The sequence below is a fragment of the Balearica regulorum genome, chromosome 1 (assembly GCF_011004875.1).
Source record: "Balearica regulorum gibbericeps isolate bBalReg1 chromosome 1, bBalReg1.pri, whole genome shotgun sequence".
NCBI lineage: Eukaryota > Metazoa > Chordata > Aves > Gruiformes > Gruidae > Balearica > Balearica regulorum.
In genome coordinates this window covers 210,347,259-210,362,782 of record NC_046184.1, presented here as the reverse complement: position 1 = coordinate 210,362,782, position 15,524 = coordinate 210,347,259, and the positions used below count along the sequence as shown (strand labels likewise).

The 15,524-nt window shown below is 42.5% G+C and overlaps 1 long non-coding RNA gene across 1 annotated transcript in view; it reads left to right on the top strand.

Annotated features, from left to right (window-relative positions):
* LOC142599945 (uncharacterized) overlaps positions 1 to 15,299 on the top strand; it is a 33,378-nt gene extending 18,079 nt beyond the window's left edge. The window contains exons 2-3 of the long non-coding RNA XR_012833444.1: positions 394 to 599; positions 10,684 to 15,299. This is a non-coding gene — a long non-coding RNA (uncharacterized LOC142599945). The remainder of the gene's footprint in view (positions 1 to 393; positions 600 to 10,683) is intronic.
* The last annotated feature ends 225 nt before the right edge of the window (positions 15,300 to 15,524 follow it).

The following is a 15,524-nucleotide window of genomic DNA, read 5'->3' as shown; positions in this document are numbered from 1 at the left end:
CCTCACCTCTTTGTGTCCCGGCCTCCTGGCGAGCACAGCATGGCTGGCATCAGGACTTCAACCTCCACGACTGCTAACAGAAAAGCTGGTGTCTCGTGTGAGGCTGATGGAGACACGGAGAGGCAGTGCAAATATTTATGTTTCTAATAATATCAATAGCGCTTCAAAAGACTCGCCTTTCCCCTAGACTACAAGTGACAGCAGACTAAAGGTGACTGCATTGGTGACGGCAAACAGCATTGAGAACCCACTTGGCATTTTCCTCTTCGTTCTTAATGTTTGCCTTTCTATCAAGAAAATATTTTAAAAATAAATCTGTTAGCTTTGCAAAGGACATTCTCGATGTGATTAAAACAAGCCTCATAGACCTGACCTGCTCGTCTCCTGTCACAGGACCGAGGCTACCTGCTGTCATCCCAGATGTTTTCTCCAATCCAGCAGCGAAGGTGGAACTCGCCAACAGCTCCCCATGGCACGGAGCAGCGGAGCGTGGTGCCCGATGGCTGGGGCCCAGCTAGCTGGCTCCAAAGCTGGGAGCAGAGGGGGTGGAGGACATTGCGCAGGAGCTCATCAGCTTTGCTCATGGCAGGGCTTGTCTGGTAAAGAATTACGCTGATATGGATGCCCTGCTTTGCTGAGGTAGTATTCTGTGCCGCACCCTGTGGATGCACGGGCTCGATGGGTGTTAAATCACAGTCTTTCTGCAGTAATTCATTGTACAAAAACCCTTGGACAGGACCAACAAGCCCTCCACAGTGAGGGAACCACCATGACAATAGCCAGTCAGTAGATACCCCTTGGGTACACTTAAAAGAAATGAAAAGAGGAAAGGGATAAAAGAACATTAGCTCAAATATGAACAGATTGGTAGCACCCCATTAAAAAGACTGGGGGGAGGGGGGCAGCGATATTTACATTCAAATCATATAGGCTCAAACCAACAGTAACAACGTGGAAAATCAGGACTGATGAAGCAAATGTGTGTTGAAAGTAACTGTCCTGCTTTCAACCCTGCTGATGCAATGAACAGCCATCTTCTGCAGAAGCTGAAGTGATTTTCAAGGATAACCTCTGCGGGGCATTTCGCACTAATCTAATCTGCAAGCGAGGGCTATCAGACATCCGCACCCCCGTTTGCCAAATTCGGACTGACTAATGCTTCCCTGACCTTGGCTCCTGTTACCATATGAATCTGCACAGCGCAGGAGAATTGGCAGCGTGACAGCAATACAGGCACTTCATCTTCAAGGCATTTTCTTTAGCATTCCTGTGAAAAGGGGGGGGTATTAAGACGCCTGGTTTACAGAGGGAGGAGAGGTGACAAAGGGCTGTGCCCTGGGCTGGGGGCCGGCTGCTTTCGGGGCTGGAATTCAGGCTCAGGAATGTCCTGAGGCGAAACCCTCTCTGCATCTCCTGTTCCCCTGACAGTTCTTGCGGTCACAGAAACAACAGCCTAGTCCTTTTCTAATATTGTGGTGCCTTTTTTTTTTTTTTTTCCCTTATTAGAAAATAATCTCATCAAGGCAGGAATCACCTTCATTTAACATCTTCTCACAGCCTCTGCTAGCTTTGAGCCAGGAGTTGTGTCAAAGCACATAGCTGGAATTAACTCCTTGTGCTCCTTTATTTAATATAAAACAGAATTTGGACTGAGGTCTCCAGCAGGGTGGAGTAAGAACATTTCTGCTTTTTCTTCAACTTCTTTTAGGAACTGTTCAAGACTCTAGGATACCCAGGAGATGCATTAAAAAAACAAAACAAAACAAAACAAAAACAAAACCCAAAACTCTAAAATGGTATTTTTAATCTGAGATATTTCCATGATGGTTTGCTAGCAGTGTGATCCTTCGCCTGCTTTCTGGGGCAGAGGGAGGCAGGAATTTGACTATTTTTTTGATAAAGTGGATAGTACACACTGTTCCTCTCTGCTGAAAATAGTATTGGTGTGAATCGAACAAAAAAAATCTCAGAGGTAGACTTCATGTCGAACCAGAGATTTACCCTATATTTTGGCTGGGGAGGTGTCACCATTTCATTGCTTTTCTCTTTGGGAGAGGCACCTGGGAGCCAGCGAGAGCAGCGGTTTCTGCAGCCGCCGTCGCCGCGTGTCAGAGGCAGCATCATCAAAACCTCTTCCCGAGTGGAAGCACTTGGGTTTGCTTCCAAGGCTTCCTCCGCGGGCCTCCCAGGAACGGGGCTGGCCCTGGCTTAGCTTTCTTTCTAACAAGTGAACCAGTGAGGGAAAAATGAAAGCCGAGGTGTAAACAGAGTCTTTTCTTTTCCTCATATGATCCTGTGAAGTGCTGAGTATTTTGACCCCGCTCTAATAAAACACTTGCTTAATGCGATGCACAGAGCAATTCCTTAGAGTTCACTGAGTATTCACTTAAGATTATGCAGATTTGGGTCAGTACTTTGCTGAATTCAGCCCAGGCTCCGCACAAGCGGCTGTGGGGAGCCGCTTGCCCGTCCTGGGGAGCACACGGGCAGCTCTTCCCAGCCTGGGTATAACCACTTGTATATCAGCCTGGGTTTGTTGCATTCGTGTAACTCCCTCTGCTGGATACCTTCACAGGATTTTTTTTTGTTGATGTAGCTCCTCTGCTGAGGCTTTTTTCCTAAGGACAGAGAGTGACCGAAGGAGGAAGTTATATTTAGCAAAATGGGCTTAAAAAATGAGTATTAAGGGGTTAGATTTCCCTGCAAGCCACTGGTACTGGGGTTTTTCATCTCTGATGTTTTTTGCTAACTTCCCCCGTCTCCTTCCAGCCTTTGTAATGCTCAGCATTGGTGTCGCATGCGGTGTAAAAATGTTAAGAGTTACTCAGGTCCTTGGCTGAGCGGACAGCCAAGAGAAAAGGGGTTCCTGGTTTGCTCCCAGGTATGTCTTCTTTTCGGAAGATCAATGGCAAATACAGAAACAAGTCCCAGGGAAAGGGAGCAGTGCCCATGCCTCCTGTTGCCCAGTACCACTGAGCTGTTTCTGTTTCTTCTTTGGTTAATTCCTATTAAATTAATTGCCCAGCAGAGCAGGTCCCAGTGGAGGAAAAGAAGGGAACTGCAGCCAGAGCTGTGGCTTGGTGGTTGTGGGTACGGTAGGAAATGTCTATGTGGTTCCCTCCAAGCTGCACTGATGCTGGGCAGATAGCAGAGGTCCTCGGAGGTGTTGAACCTGCTCTGAGGTGTTCATACAGAAGAGAAAAGGTGGCTCTGGGGAGACCTAATTGCAGCCCTCCAGTCCCTATAGGGCCCTACAGGAAAGATGGGGAGGGACTGTTTACCAGGGAGTGTAGTGACAGGACAAGGGGTAATGGGTTTAAGCTGAAGGAGGGTCAATTTAGATTAGATGTTAGGAAGAAATTCTTCCCTGTGAGGGTGGTGAGGCACTGGCACAGGTTGCCCAGAGACGTTGTGGCTGCCCCTAGATCCCTGGAAGTGTTCAAGGCCAGGCTGGACAGGGCTTTGGGCAACGTGGTCTAGTGGAGGGTGTCCCTGCCCATGGCAGGGGGGTTGGAACTAGATGATCTTTGAGGTCCCTTCCAACCCAAGCCATTCTATGATTCTATGATTCTATGATCTCTGGAAGAGCAAGATAATCCAGGTGTCTCAAGTCCAGCCTATGGAGGGAGACATCCTTGCTCCCAGCCAGAAGACCCCCAGCAGCAGGCTGACTGCGTGTCGAAACAAATCCGAGAAGAGCAATTCCTTTACGTAAAACCAGAATACCACAGGTACCTAGAATGGAAGTAACCAACCCAAGCACATCACGAATCAAGAAGAATCAGGTTTATACATTTGATGACTTTATTCAGGAGCATCAGTCAGAAATGGTTAAGATGTGAGAAAGGGTTTTAATGAAAACAAAAATACAAAAAAGTATAAAACACAAAATACAAAACATTGTGTTGTCAATACAGCTGTCAAAATATCAACAACTACCAGCATATATTGACAGCTACCCGCAGTGCTCGTGGGCTTTCCTTGGACTGCTGAGACTTGCTAGTTGGTTTTCACAAATAGCTATCTGGTCATGGAAGTCATGGAAACTTTTACAGATAAAAATACAACGGTCATTCTATACAATGAAAGAGGGATCAAGAGTTATGTATTTTGTTTTCTTCACCAATATGCACAACCGTAAAGTAGATTTCTCAAAGTCAGTCTTTCATCTGATCTAAATCAGCTCCTCAATTAACTTACTAGTGACACAGATGCACAGAGCTACTGAAATACATGGAGATTTCAGAGGCAAAACACAACATACAGCTTTGACTTGGCAAGCGAAACATATCGGCTTTCAGCATAAATACTGCTGATCAATTGCAGGTGAAATCTGAATAAAAATAATGCAATTTATTCACACAATGATATCCAGGTCTGAATGCAGAGTTGCACTGCTTCTCGTTGGCCCTCTCCCAGAATAAGAGTGGTCCTGGCTCTTGTGTTTCTTCTTCACTGTTGGATTAGGAGCACTGGATGCCCAAGGGACAGAGATCAGGTCCAAAACTTGCCTGACATATAGTGCTGGCAACCCAGCTCTTCCAAAAAATGTGAACTAGCTCATCCCACACAGGCAGATTTATAAAAATAAGAGTTTCTCTTTCAAATTTTCCTCATGGGCATTTCAAATATCCCATTTTCAACCTTTTTTTTTACTGTAAAAACAAAGACCATAACTGTTTAGGCTTTGTTTTAAAAGGGAAGAGAGAGGCTGACATAAAAGCAATGTCTCCTGGAGAGGTTCGTTTGTAAGAGGGCAAATATAGGTACAGTTGGCTCAGTGAACATTTTAGTGATAACACACAGTTCGAAGACTTGATGGAGCTAGGTTTCAAACAGGCCACCTCTGGGTGTTTATCTGTACCTCTTTTGCTTTGGGAGCTGCACAGCAAACCCCACAATCAGATCTTCCAAAAAACTTTTCAATTTTTCCTGTCCAGCTTAAGCCAAAGTGACCCAAGAAGAGCCATTCCACTGATACTTTCTTCTGAACTTCATTTTCTCAGCTGATCCCAGGAAAGAGTAAAAATGGCTGCTGTCAAAACAGTTCAGATTCATTTTTTATTTCATCCAGATGTGGTTTTTTTCCCCACAGCTAACATGGTTCAAACATGTTTCACTCACTGGATAGGACGTGTGACTGGAAGAATAGCACTTCCATGGCCAGAATTAATTCAGCTGAGAGTTTTGTTAAACAGCCAGTATGGTTGCAGTTCTGACTGATGCCCAGGAGCAGCTTGGTTACATGGCAAAAATGAAATGTTTCAACAGCAAAGAGAAAGCGACACATGGATTTTGAAGATCTGTGAGTAACAGAAATATGAGTACTTCTTGGGATGGAGTTTGAGGTCAGAAGATCACTAGATCACCTACTTTGACCTCTAATGTAATGCAAGCTGTAGCATATCATTCAGATTTCTGCATATGGTGAGCAAAGGCTTGTCTTTGGATCTCCAAACGTGCATCCAGTTTGTCTTTACAATTTCAAAAGATAACAAATTCAGACAGTTCCCAAGGTATCCAGTCCCAGGCTCTTTCTCTGTCTCTTCAATAGAGAACACTTGGTAGCAATGGCAGAACTCTGGAATCCCAAATCCGTTATCAAATGTGAAAGCAGACAAGTGTGAAAAAAAAAAAAAAGCAATAAACCAGATGTTATGAGAGAGGATGACAGACATTGTCAAAGACAGCCAAATAATGACAGAAAGTGTGATCTGTAGTAGAATTTCATCAGGAAACTTCTGAAGAAGAAGGAAGGATCAATTAAAGTTAATGGCAAATCCTCGATATTAAGCAAGGGTCTCTTAGTTGTTATTATTCGCTGAATAGCATGTCTCCTCTGCTTTCTGATATTTCTTCTTGATGACAGATATTTCTTACCACAGCTCAGTAAATCACCTGAGGAAGTGAGATTACACTTGTTCTTCAGATCTGCTAGGATCAAGTCTTCTGGCTGGTACTACTTGGGTAGCTTTGCAGCATCCAGAGCAGATGTATTTCAGGAAACACAAGTAAGCACTCCCCGATATGATGACGGTGACGATGATAATGATGGTGCCACTAAGAGCTGGTGACATCATATTCTCCAGAACAGAGTGATCTCCTCCTGTTGTGGAGAAGGGAGGCAACTCTGTGTTCTCACCTAGTAATGACAGAGTAGTCACAGATGAGAAATTACATCAGGATTTGAGCAGAAAACATAACATTGGTGGTACTTAAAAAGAAAAAGGAAAAAAAAAAAAAAAGCACAAAATAGGGCACACTGGCATTCAGCTCAGTTAAATTTAGATATTTTCAGTGTACTTGGGAACATCTCAGCTTCCTTGCAAGGAAAAGCAAGAAATATGCTCTTTGAGGCACAATTGATTTGCCTAATTTTAGCTGTCTTTAACAAGACAAATCTCTCCCTCAAAGTTCTTTTTGTCTGCAGAGAGTCTAAAGGAAATCAAAGGGTGACTAGCTTGGAAGTGGCTGTATTGGGTCAAATGAATCCCACACATGACGTTTTTCATTCTTGGAATAAGAAAAATATTAACCAGCTATTGAACCTGGTTCTGTGGAAACATCCTTATGGGTGGCATGGGAATTAAAAAAAAATAAAAAATTAAAAAATCAATGCAGTGAATATGAGGATAAGCTCCTATAACACCTGAACCATGAGGCCCTGAATATGTTTTTGGAGTAATTCCTGTTCCTGAGAGGTAAGATGTTGTTTGACACACTTTGACCTTGATTTATTTTAATCAATCCATTTGGATTATCCTTGGCACTGACCCTTACCCTGGAGTTAGATACCGGCGACATGCAAGCAAAAACCTCTAGAACTACAGACATCCAAGATCTATCTCTTGGCAAATCCACTGCTGACAAGTGGTATCATCTAGCTGTTTTTTTTCTTGCTGATCAATATACAAGTTTTTTCCCCAAAATACTGCTCAAAAATCATGCACTTGTCCAGCAGCACAGACTATGTCACTCCTGTCCACTGAAGTGTCCAAATCCATTCCAGGCACCCCCTGCTGCAATTCAGAGCTCTGCAATATTATCCCCCATCATGGTCCTTTTTCAGGAGTGTGATGAGCATGTTAGGCACACACACGCTTACCATAAAATCCTATGCTTGGGTTAAGAATGTGACCAAATTGCTCTAAAATCTATGTCTGAGCCTAGTTTCTATTTACCTTCCTAGTTCTTGACTTTTCAACATTCCTCTATAATTCACTCCTACTTTATAGATAACATCTCATAGAATCACAGAACGGTTTGGGTTGGAAGGGGCCTCAAAGACCATCCAGTTCCAGCCCCCCTACCATGGGCAGGGACACCCTCCACTAGACCAGGCTGCCCAAAGCCCCATTGAACCTGGCCTTGAACACTTCCAGGGATGGGGCATCTCACATTGGCATTATTTTTTAAATTATTTGATCACTGTCATAAAGAGAGCTCATGCTTGATGCAGCATGTTTACCCCTCTGCGTAGGCAGCGATACATCTGATTTTTTGCATGGAAGTCATATTCTTTCAGCAGACATAGGATGATCTTGCAGGACCTGACAGTGCAGAATCCTGCTCTCAAGCTAAGAGCAAAAACAAGACACACGCTCCATTTTCTTGGTCACCTTCTTTAACCCTGAGCTTGTTTCCCTTCCTTTGGCACAGATGATTTATGTATATATATCAAATTCTGCGTACCTATATATCTCTGCTGACTCTGTTAGCAAAAATAATACCAAGCTGTTATATTTTCCATGTGGAATTTCGTCCAAGTTCAAAGGACAGCACACTATGTTTTCTTAAGGAGTTATCCTTATGTACATTTCCCAGGGGAATCTATCAAAATGAGGAAACGGGAGCTTTAAATAGGATTTTCCTTTGAAAGCTGCACTAAAATTGCCATTTTAATCAAGAGCTTTTCTTTAATATGGGCCAGATTTTTCCATTCTTTGTCTTTTGAGTAGAACAGTGATTCTGATGAAAGTTTTTAGAAGTCTGAAGTATGCTGTGGCTGTTATTGCTGTTTCTCATCTAAGACTTCTTTCTCCAGCGCTCAGGCTACTTTAAATGGGAGGTCTTGAAGTGCAGCCACTACTCCTACTGTGCCTATATCCCACTGATTTCAAGATCATACTAATTAAAAGCTCACCTCTGTTATGATGCCAGACAAAATACTCCCCAGCAGAGCCAGGCTGTGAGAATGCCAGGCTTGATTCTTGCTACATTTATTATGGTTGTAACTAGCTAAATTTATAATTTCACTGATGCTTTGTTCTTTTCACCTATTTTGGTTTTCCTTGCCCTTTTGTCTTGCCCTGTATACAACCTGCAAGCTCTGTCATACAAGGACTCATGAAACGGGTGCCCAGTGCTTCAGAACGAGGAAGGTGGGTCTGTGAATGGGGCTACTTCTTGCTCCTGCAACACAAACAAGCAATAGCATGAACACCGAGATCAGCCTTCGCATTCAACCAACTGAAAAAGCAAAGTCGGTGCAAAATGTGAAGCACTGCCAAAGAATTCAGATGGTAACACAAGGGTGAGCGGCATCTGTGAATGCCACCGAGAGGTCTTCGTTTCCCTTTGTACCATTTTCAGCTGTTCCAAGTATGAGTTCGTTTTTCACCTAAACCCATCTCTTCGCTTCTGCATCTCAACGACAGTAAAAACATACGCATGGCAACGCCTCCGAAAGAGGGAATGCAATTGCCCTGGGATCACGTCCTTCTGAGCTGCTGCTGGCATGCAAGTCCTCTCTTTCAGCAAATAAATGATATGCTAATAGCATGCTAACCCTCCCTGAACAGATGCAAGCAGTGGCCAGGGCCAGAGCCTCTGCAAAGAGAGAACACAGAACAGAGGGCTGTTCAGGCTCGTTCTTTCTCTGCAATATTGACTTTTCCTATTAAGTTACACTGCCTCCAATTTTAATGGCAGAGAGATTGCCAGCTCAGATAGCCACAATGCTGGCCCTGCTGGTTTTTGTCGGCAAACTGACCCACCAAGGAAGGGAAAAGGGCAAGTCTCACCACCTCAGCCAGGGATGGGGAGCAGGGCTGCATGGGGGAGAGGAAGAGGTTGACATCTCTGCACCTCAGGTTTCACTTCTCTATTGCATCAAGTTCCAGCTACATGACCTCACATCCCAAGGCCCGCATAGCTCAGCTCTGTCTGGCCAGCTTTCGTCCCTCATCAAGTTGTTCCTGATAAAGCCAGCTTTATCCCATATTTGTTTATGTTTCCAATGATCTTATTTACACTTTACATCTCACTCTGAACTCAGCCTTAAACTTACGGTCTTTTCTTTTTTTAAATTCCTCTCGAAGACCTAATTCTCTTCTCTTTTGTAAGAAATCAGCCTGCACATCCCGGATGGAGTAGAGGGCAGTCCTGCTTTGTTTACAGCATTAAAAATTGAAGATTCCACAAATGTCCTGATTTACCTATCTTTTCCTATAGCTGACTAAAACCAGCCAGCTCCCACCTCTTTGAAAAAATGGGCTTTTTACATATGTAGAATTGTGTGTGCTTTGACTGTCTCCTTCCTGCCTACTCAAATTACGCTGTTTGTCTTCTCACGCTGTAAAAACTTTTTGGACGAAAATGCCTTAATGTATTTGATGTGTTACCAAAGCATAGACCAAGTCTTTGGTCACGGAAGGGAACACATACGCAGAATTGCTTACAGGATTATTGCTATTTTTTATTTTATACAAACAAATACACTAAAACGTTCCTTCCCCATGAGTATTTGAAGTGATTTGGAAAGAAGTTGAGATCAGCATTTGAAGACATGCTTATAACAAGTCCTTCCTTCACTGTGAGTACTGTCTACAATGAATGGGATCAAAATGTCATTTCCAAGTCTGAGTGCAGTGGAGTCTAGCTCAGATTGAGGTTAAGTGCTTGTCCTCTTAAAACATGTCTCTTCTGTCAGGACAAATTTTCTCGAATGACCTAAGTCCAGGAAAGTTCAGTGCTTAGCTCTTTACAAAGCAGAAAAGACTAACTATGATCTCTCCACACAGGCATGCTGGTGGAGCAAAGCTGGGGAGTATGCAAACCATCTGGGCACCTAAGGGTTTGTCTCTTCTCTAGTGGCTTAAAATACAGGTCAGACCTGATATTTAGATCTTCTGGACTACAAACGTGCCATGCAATGAAAGTCTGGATGTTGGCTGTGAGAACTGGTGCTGGATCTTAGTGCTGGGGCTTTGCTGAAGTAGCCATGTGGTAACAAACAGAGAGTTCATACCTCAGCACTAGGGAAAAGGTTCTGGGACGTTGTCTTCAAAATAAACTAGTGGTGAATCACTGCTTAAATTCTAAGAAGTCACTGACTCTAGTAACATATGCTTTCTCTGGGACATAGAAAATAGTGGTGTTCCCCATGAAATAACATTCAGTAATCACAAAGGGCAGAGCTTATGGTCCAAAGCTCATCAGCCCAGCTGCTTTCACTGCCTGTAGGGGCCAGACAGTGGGAAGAGGAGGTGGAGTCCAGAAAAAGATTGTGCAAATTCATCCTCCAGCATAAAATACAATATCTGCCCTACACCACGGAAATGCCAGCTGCTCCTTACTTATTAGATAAAAATGAGATGTAGACACTAACTTTGCAAGTTTCTACAACAGTTTGTCAGATAATTCAGTTGGTTTCATCAGTTCAGAATTTCATTTCTTAAACAGCTTTCATAGTTCTTCAAATTGTTAAGATGGGAAGGAGTAAGACAAGGAGAAATGGAGCCACAGACCAAGAACGCATAGATATGGAAAACCCACCAGACTCATTTTGGAGGTGTACTTCTGTCTTTCAGGCAGGAATCATTTCACATATTGAAACAACTCTGGAGAATCAAAATTCAAATATAACAGATCTGCTGAATATACTTACGAATATACTGCTATATTTGTATACATTTTTATCTAAGTGCTTAGCCCAGGACTGTTGATTTCTAGCTTTTTTCTGTTTGAGGACAAATGTACCATTCAAGTTGGACATTTTTGTCTGGAAATCCTTCTGTGCACAAATACTGTACACAAAGTCCTATTTCACTGTAGAAGCAGAAACAAAGTTGATCTACCAGCAATTGTTCAAATTAAAGACAATTAAATGCATTTGTTCAAAAAAATCAAGTACTTGGCTCACGAGAAGTCTGGCTTTCAGCTGCGTGCTAAGGTCAGGTTCATTGCTGCTCCCTTCCTCTCTGCTTTCCTTTTCCTTTGGGAGTCCAGCTCTACAAAGCAGACCCCAAAACACAAGTTTTGTTTACACCAACCCTTTCCTTGTGCTGATATTCATATGGTGCGGGCACAGACTCGAGCTCTGTAGAGGGATGAGTACCAAGTAATGTACAAGTACCATACATTACCCAACTGCATACTGTGCTAGACTCGGGGTTCATTCTTTGAGGATAGGCAGATGTCTTTAGACCTGGACTGTCACCTTCTTGAGTTTTACCATAAATGATGTTCCAGTTTAACCTCCTAATCAAAGATAAGGGTTTTGAAGCTCTCTGCTTTTCCTCAGACTGGGAAGAAGAGAAGAAAGGAAGCCCCGGTAAACGTGTGCAAGCTCTTGTTGTAGTGCAGGACTGAGCTAGCAGATTTGCATGCCCAAAAGAATGAGATGTGTGTCAAGTCTGACAACCCCATTGCTAGCTTCAGGAGATTTTAAAGGATACACAAAGTATCCTTTCAAAATTCCTCTGGTGCTACGCGGAAACACAGAGGGTACAGTATGTTCTTTACTCAGATGGGATGATGTGAGGACCAGGAATTATCTCCCCTTGAATGCGCCGAGGGTATATGGCTCTGGAGAGTGCATACTGAGATCGTGTGGCTCCTTGCAAACAATCCTGTGTGCCTCCTAGACCTCTTCCCACACGGAGGGCCTACAATTTGCCCATCTCCTTGCACAAGGTGGATTTGATGGTCAGGTATTTCTTGCCAGTAATCAGACACTAATACTTCTGTCACAAAACTGTAAGCCAAGAACATCTCACTAGATCATGCAATTAGTAAAGTCTCTAGCTGTTCTCAAAGGTCTCTGTCGGCAATTTTCTCTCTCCAGCCCTACAATTCACCCTGCAACTTGTCAGAGCCAAACACAGCCACCTGCTCATCAAGTCCCGCATAGCAGCATGAAACCAGTTCTCAGTCTGTGGAGATGACTGTCCTAAAAGTCACTAATAAGTTCACAATGTCTGTGATCTGTAAGAATGTACTAGAGGAGCAAAATACAATAAATTCAGATAGAAGATTGCCCAAAATGTCTTCATCGCATCCAGCTAGCAGAAGAAGACTATATATCTCCATTGGGTGCGACATGTTCTGCAAACGTAAAGAGAAAAATAAAGGTTTCTGTCCCAGATGTGAATCAGCTGGATCTGGGAGAATAAACACAGCAGGCTGGAAAGCAGGAGATATCATCAAGTGAGAGTGGAAACAAAGAAATGGAAGAAAATTCTGGAGCTATTTGAGGAAGAAGAAGTACCAAGAACTGTTTGTGGAACAAAGATGTAAGCTTAGACCCCGTGTACCATCAGGCTGGTGGTGCTAATACTAAGGAAATACAAAGGGATTTAGCTGCACTATGCCACAATTAGTGATTTGTATCTAAGCACATTACTGCAGAAGTAGGACATGGGTTCATTGCTCCAATTAGCATCAAAATGCAAATGTATACCCCTCACCCTGACCTGTCTACAAATCTTTTACCTTTTACTCAAGAGAGTAAAGCTTTCATGAAAAACATTAAACATCTTATCCCAACTGCTTATTAGTGCTTGTATTGTGCTAGAAGATCTATGAAGTATTTTTATGTTGGAGCCTGATACCATGTTGGTTTGCAGGTGGTATTGTATAAGACAGAGAATCCACAGCTGTTAAAGAAGTAACAGGAAAAATAAAAGTCCCACAATGTATTTAGCTGAAGTAGAATTTAACTGTAACTCCAAATAAGTTGCCATGGCTTTATAGTCATGAAAAGCATTATTGCATTTTAATGACTGGTCGGCAAACAGCAAAGATGCCAGGACAAACACGGGGTAGCAGTAGTGATTTTCCTGCCCTTTCTCTGTGGCCATCTGTGACACAAGAACTCTCATTTCCATGGTGCTGGTCCAGGATATTCAGAAACCCAGAAATACAGCTTAATACTCTATTTTTCAAATCTGAACCAAGGAGAATGTGAAAATCTCAGGAAGTGGCTGTGCTTTTGAATAGATCTCCATATATTTCTTGTCACAAGTGATGGCCTTCAGCAACTGAAGAAAATAACTTGACATATCTTCAAAGCAACACTAACTTCTATGAAATATCTCTTTAAACTCCATATTACTAACTGGAGGAATGAATCTGCCTTCTTTGAAGCAAAAAAAAAAAAAAATCTCTTTCCAAAGGAGAACTGGATACAAAAGAAGTGGACTGTCCAAATGTATCTTATTTACTTAAGATGTTAATCTAAGAATTCAAAAAAGAACATGGGTTTCTGTAAATTAAATGAGAATTCAATGTACGAGACTGTTCGAGCACAGCAGTTGTGTGATTTGGCTGCTTTTTGCGTTTTGGCTTTGTCTTCAGGCCAAATTTTACTCGTAATAGGATTACTTACACGCAAACATGCTGCAAGAGTAGAACAGACATTTAGAGACATAAGTACCAGGTAGATTTGCCAACTTCAGAAGACCAGGCAGCACCAGAAAAGCATAAGCTCTGTAGGGTCATTCGTGTGGATAAGCAGAAACCTGAGGACATAGAAAGTCAGGACCAGTTTTCCAGGTTGCATGACCCCACACTCAACCAACAGCACTGAAGAGAAACAGGACTCCTCATCCGAGCCTCCAGCAGTAGCTTGCTACATCCTGTAGTAAGAGAGCGAAAGGTATCGCTACATAGATGAGGAGCAATAGTCAATTGTTACATCATTTTTTGGTAGTCTGCTCCTGGTGCAATTTAAACAGTAAGTGTTGTTCATTAGGTAGCTGTGCAGCCAACTGGATTCAAGCTTTGTTAAAACACAGTTAATTGCAAATTTTTGAAATCTATGACATCAGTCCAGAATTTTATGGTGTTTTAAAGTAAAAAATACACTTCAAGGTTGTTGTGGGGGTTTTTTGGTTGGTTGGTTGGTTGGGTTTTGTTTGTTTGGGTTTTTCTCTTTTTTTCTCTCTATTTTTACTTATCCATGAAACTGAAGATTCAGCGTTTTCAAGCTTTTCTTTTTAAACCCAAGAACCCAGATATGAAACAGGAAAACTCCTACTGTCACGTAGTCTTCTCACTCCAGCGCTGGCAGCTTCAAAAAGGCACCATATTTCACAAGGCACTTAGAGCAAACCTGACTGCCGTCTTTCTCTGACTCTTGCCTTACATTTTTGGTTTGCTACCAAAGCAAACACAAAGTGCCTGGAGACTCTTGTTTCTCATCAGCTGCCATCCGAGCAGAAAATATTGATATCTTTTCATTTTATGAAATAAGGTTATTTAAATAGCTTCAATCCTGAAGCTGAAATTGCTAAGCTATCTAGTGATAATGTTTTTGTTTATTTGGTCCTTCCTCAGTGCTTATTTGAAACCCTATAATTCAGCATATTAATATCAATGCTGGTTAATCAAATATATGCATTTTTCCAAAAGCAGTGTAGTGGAGTAGTTTCAGTGTCTTATCCATGGGGCATTTTTCAGGGGAGTTAGGCACACTTAGAGCAAAAAGGCACACACCAAAGATGTTCTCCTCCAGGCTACCTATTACACACGGATCTGGCTCACTCCTTCACTCCCTGTGTCAAATGCTACAATCTATAGTAGATGTACAGATATAGTAAATGTACAGATGTACAAGGCTGATGTCTTGCACGGTGTTGTAGGGCTCACCAAATGCAGATGACAGCACTGCACTCTACAGCTACTAGATTTGACATAATTTTCCTTCCAACTCAAAGATATTCATCTTTGACCCACATCTCCAGGAATGAAGAATTGCCTCAAGAATAAATTTTGCAGGGCATGAGCCTCCTATAGCTGTTTTACAAGTCTTCTCTTTCTTCTCAGCGTTTTTTTTTTTTTTTTTCCTGAGACTATAAACACATCACTATTATTTTTACAAAACCACACACAATATATTGAAAAATGAGCAGATACCAGAGCATTAATTTCTATGCAAGTATTCAAACTGAGCGGAGGGGACAGAACTGGGTTCATGCTAAAGTCTAAAATCCCAGAACTGACATGAACAACAGCATTTTTCATCCTGTTCTTGAAAAAAATTATTTCCTCAGAGTCCTACCCTTTTAATTCCCTAAGAAAATAAATAAAAAAGTGACTCAGTAAATTGTTGTTATATTAGTTTTCTGTTAAAAGATGTGGAGTCCTCTTATCAGGACTCATGGAATCATAGAATGGTTTGAGCTGGAAGGGACCTCAAAGCCCATCTAGTTCCAACCCCCTGCTGTGGGCAGGGACACCCTCCACTAGACCAGGCTGCCCAAAGCCCCATCCAACCTGGCCTTCAACACTTCCAGGGAGGG